This window comes from Myotis lucifugus, unplaced genomic scaffold, assembly GCF_000147115.1.
Source record: "Myotis lucifugus unplaced genomic scaffold, Myoluc2.0 scaffold_652, whole genome shotgun sequence".
NCBI classification, from domain to species: Eukaryota; Metazoa; Chordata; class Mammalia; order Chiroptera; family Vespertilionidae; genus Myotis; species Myotis lucifugus.
The window spans coordinates 7,451-12,306 of NW_005871700.1; the positions used below are offsets into that span (position 1 = coordinate 7,451).

The 4,856-nt window shown below is 49.8% G+C and overlaps 1 protein-coding gene across 3 annotated transcripts in view; it reads right to left on the reverse strand.

Annotated features, from left to right (window-relative positions):
• Nucleotides 1–4,856, reverse strand: part of DCAKD (dephospho-CoA kinase domain containing) — a 13,545-nt gene that overhangs the window by 6,402 nt on the left and 2,287 nt on the right. Inside the window, exon 1 of one of the 3 annotated variants that reach the window (XM_023746304.1) lies at nt 168–187. The exons of the other annotated variants lie outside the window; for them this stretch is intronic. The gene's annotated coding sequence lies outside the window, so the exon portion shown is untranslated. Of the gene's footprint in view, nt 1–167; nt 188–4,856 lie in introns of those variants that run through there. 3 annotated transcript variants of the gene reach the window in all.

Below are 4,856 nucleotides of genomic sequence, written 5' to 3' on the forward strand. Positions count from 1 at the left end.
CAGTCAGATGAGGGCTGAGTGGGTGGGTGCCTTGGAGCAGCACGGGGACCAACCTAAAAGCTTAAATCTACCCGAGCTCCTTCTCCCCCAGGAAGCCAGGGCGGAGAGAGGGAATATCCACAGCTTCATCATCCAGACGGAGAGCTCTAAGTTATTAAGCCATTTACAAAGCATTTCTTCTCCCTCTGAGACTGGAGTCATCTGCAGGTGTCTCCCTCCAGCCCACAAAAAGGAGTGAAGGATAGGTTCCCTTGTCAAAAAAAAAAAAAAAAAAATGTTGCCAAACCGGTTTGGCTCAGTGGATAGAGCCTCGGCCTGCGGACTCAAGGGTCCCAGGTTCGATTCCGGTCAAGGGCATGTACCTTGGTTGCGGGCACATCCCCAGTAGGAGGTGTGCGGGAGGCAGCTGGTCGATGTTTCTCTCTCATCGATGTTTCTAACTCTCTATCCCTCTCCCTTCCTCTCTGTAAAAAATCAATAAAATATATTTAAAAAAAAAATGTTCATCTACTCGGCTGAAGTTGGATAACCTTTTTAATCCCAACTTTGTCCTGTTGTCTCTGAATCAGTCTGCCACTCTTCTGCTGAAGACCCATCTGGAACAACGGGAATGGGACTTGAGAAAGGTCGTGGTGGAGCGAAAAGGCAAAGAAAGGCTAGTTCTCCACAGTCCTGACATCTCAGGAAACATGGAAAGCAAGCCACGGTCTCGGGGCTTTGCCAGAGTGGGTTGAAAGGGCCTGGAAGGCCATGCGGCTGAGACTACCTCCTGCTGGTCCACAGAACCAGGACCCTGTCGAAACCGACGGAGTCCGAACGCTGGGGACGACGGTGCCCCGGCAGTTCCGCTGTATAACAGGCTTGGGATATAGACTCTAACTCTGCACTTACAGCAGCAGAGATGGAGGACCAGAGAGGGGAAGGGACTGGCCCAGAGCCACAGCTGTTCGTGGAGGCTGGATAGAATTCAAGGCCCCTAACGCTGAGTCTAGACCCCTGCTTTTCTGTACTCAGGGAACAAAAATTAATTTACCTTTAGTCAAGGTCAGTGGTTCTCAACCTTTTGGCCCTTTAAATACAGTTCCTCATGTTGTGACCCAACCATAAAATTATTTTCGTTGCTACTTCATAACTGTAATATTGCTACTGTTATGAATCGTCATGTTTAAATATCTGATATGCAGGATGGTCTTAGGCGATCCCTGTGAAAGAGTCGTTCGACCGCCAAAGGGGTCGAGTCCCACAGGTTGAGAACCGCTGGTCTAGGACATACTAAGGATGGTGAATCTGTCTGCAGGCAAATCAATGCAAAGCCAAAGAAAAATGATTTCTCGATCATATTGGCATTTTCCCTCGGCAGAATAAGGGTGGGGTCTTATGGACAGCAAACAGGGCACAGATGTGCATTCCAGGCTCAGCTCAGCCCAGGCTCCTGGGGCAACTAATGAATATCTGCCCTTCTCTGTGCCTTGGACCATCTGCGGAAACAGACCAACAGCTGCTTGGCCTCCGTCAGGAAGGCCAAGGGGACGAGGAGCACAGGCCCTGGCCCCCTGGCTTAAAGGGGCTAGACACCTAACAGCTGTTCCTGTCCAGCAAACCCCTCCGTACCCATCCTTCACTAACCACTGGCTGAGCTCCTCTGGGCTTTGCATCATGATGCCAGGGACCCCTCAGGCAACCAAAGGAACACACAGGTCTCGCCCCTCAGGAAACCTGGAGAGACAGACAGTAACAAAGGCCACCTGCTGACGGGCAAGGGAGAGCAGTCATGTGGTACTCACCCTGTGCCTGGATGTGTGTGTGTGTGTGTGTGTGTGTGTGTGTGTGTGGACCCACTCACAGGTTTGCTCACAAGTCTGCCCAGGAGGGAGCTGCAGCCAAGAGCCCACTGTCCCTCAAGGCTTACTAAGAAGGAAATGGAAGCCTAGGTTCCAAGCTGCCTCTAAGTCCCACCCAAACCTGTCCCCGAGGCTCCTCGAGGCACCATGGAGAAGTGATCGCCTCTGGTAACCTTTGATGACCCTCTTCCTGCTCCGGCTCAGGTCCATGCTCCAGAACCTGCTCATTTCTCCTTATTCCATGGCCATCCACACGGAGGAACTCCTAAAGCTGGCTCTGATCCAAATCCCCTCGGAAACGTTAGAAAAGGTACAGAAACCCAGGCTCCACCCCAGCCCCCTGAATCTGAGTCTAGGGTGGGACTTAGCATCCCAGCCATCCAGGCACCAAGCCGCTGCTAAAATGCCAAGTTGTGGGCTGGAAGTGGAGAGGCCTGGGTCCCAGCCTCTGAACTCTGCCATGAAACTACCTGTATGACTGCAGGAATCCTTCTCACCAGCCCGGCCCTAGGGCTGTAAGTTTGGGGTAAGCTGAGCCCCAAACATCTGCCCTTCTCTGAACCCTGGTTCCCACACCTGTAAATGAGAGAAACGGGACTTCCATTGCTTATACCAGCACCAGCTCCTGGGGGAGGCTGTGAGTCACACTCGCTGAAAGCGCTCTCCCGACCAACCAAAGACTGGCACGACCTTGGGGCCTGGGAATCAACACCCAGAGCTGTTCACAGAAGTACTTTGTACTTTTATTTGCGTCACTGTTCCCAGCACATCAGATAAAAGAAGCTCCGTGAGGCCACAAGCTATGTCCATTAGGCACCCTTTTTCTCCAGCATCTAGCATGGTGTCTAATGCAGTGGTTCTCAACCTTCCTAAAGCCACGACCCTTTAATCAGTTCCTCATGTGGTGGTGGCCCCCAATTTCATTGTTACAAATTGAACATAATTAAAGCATAGTGATTAATCACAAAAACAGTATGTAATTATATATGTGTTTTCTGATGGTCTTAGGCGACTCCTGTGAAAGGGTCGTTCGACCCCCAAAGGGGTCGCGACCCACAGGTTGAGAACCGCTGGTCTAATGCCTGTCTGTCACTTACCAGGTGAGTGACATTGGTCAGGTTACTTAACCTTTCTTCGATTCATCTGCAAAATGGAGCTAATGGCACCTACTCTCAGTTGCTGGGAAGAAGAAATGAGTTAACACACGTAAAGTGCCTAGAATAGTACCTGGCAACACATTAAGCACACACCCAATGTTCTTTATTAGTTATGAGAGAGTGTTTGATAACTATTTATAGAATGAATGACTGAATGACCAGGAAAGGGGAGGGGAAATGCTTGGGGTCACATTCTCCTGTCAGTGCCAAAGGGGAGGCTGAAACCAAACTCCCAGCTACTCCTTTTCCCATCACAATGTGCTGCTTGCTGCTAGTCAATCCCTTCTGGAAAAAAAAAAAAAAGGAAACAAACAAAACACCCAATGGGTTAAACAGCATAAGGAATTGATACCTGAATGAATACTCTTCCTTTCCTCCCTTGGGAGCACTGAGGGCTTCCGTTGGAAGTGAGTTCTATGCTTTGCATCTCCCAGTCTATAACCCAAACCTGCTGGTGCTGGGGCAGGACCTGGCTCCCTCATTAGCTGGCAGCTTCATTTCTTCCTCCCTTTGTGGCCCCTCAGGATCTCATACTGGGCATGACTGACCAGCCATGAATTGCTCTTCAAAGGGTATGTATCCATTTTGCTCCAATGGTCAATATAATCATTCATGAATATGAGTCACTACCTGTCTAGGGACCCAATTATTTTCTCGTGGAAGCAGTGGTTGCAAAGATATGTTGTTTTCCAGCTAACTAGTAAGAGCTATTTTTATCTGTGGTTTCCCCATTGCTAATCTTGTCTGCTTGGTGAGACGTTGCTGTTTAAACCTGAGTCCAAGTTCCCTCGCCTGCTTGGTCTGTTTCGTTACCACCTTCTCCAGGCTGCCAATTATTTGAAGGGGCCCCAAGTCAAGGGGTTGGCAGTCAGTATTCCTCTTCCTTCTCCCCTTGCCAACACCCAGGGAAGGGCGGGAACAGGTCTCTCCTCTTGAGCACTCTCTAAGCACAAACCATCGCTCCAGAGAGCTTTTATGGGCGAGCGGGGAGGCTGTTCGGACTGGACTACAATGCTGGCATTTATGCAGAAAAAAGGATCAAAGGGACTGTCACCTCTCAGGAACTTCATAGTCACAGGGACCTTCGCTGACATCTCAACTCGGTCCCCTAAACCAGCCCTGTGGCCTTGGGCAATACGCCAGCATTGTGGAATTCTGCTAACTTGCGTATAAAACAGGATTAATAATGACTACTCACAGGGGTTTTGTCAGGATTCAATGAGGGAACATATGTCATGGTCACCTCACCTTCCGCAACTCATGTCACTGAAGTCTACTCTATGTCCCTAAAGGGCACCTTCATCCTTTCAATTGCTTTGGCCAAAAACCCGAGTGTCCTCCTGGCTCCTGGCTCCCAACCTCTATCCAGCCCATCAGTGCCCCCTGCCAACTCTGCCTTCCACCTCCACAACCAGGCCAGACACCCCCTTCCCACCTACCACCATCATCTTGCTCCCAGGTTACTGCAGTGGCCTTTGAGTGATTTCCTTGCTACCACCTTTGTTCCCCAACAGTCTCTTCATAATATATCAGCTAAGCCAATGTGTCCCTTTAAAAATGCAAGTCTGATGACGTGACCGCTATGCTCAAAATCCTCCAATGGCTCTCATCTCACTTAGAGTGCAAGTCAAACCCTGATTCAGGTAGATGCTCAACACTGAGCCACACAGGCCCGATATGAACCAACTTCTTTCTTTCTTTTCTTAATATATTTTTATTGATTTCAGAGGGGAAGGGAAAGGGAGAGACAGAGAAACATCAATGATGAGAATCACTGATCAGTTGCCTCCTGCACGCCCCTACTGGGAATCGAGCCCACAACCCAGCGCATGTGCGCCTTGACCAGAATTAAACCCAG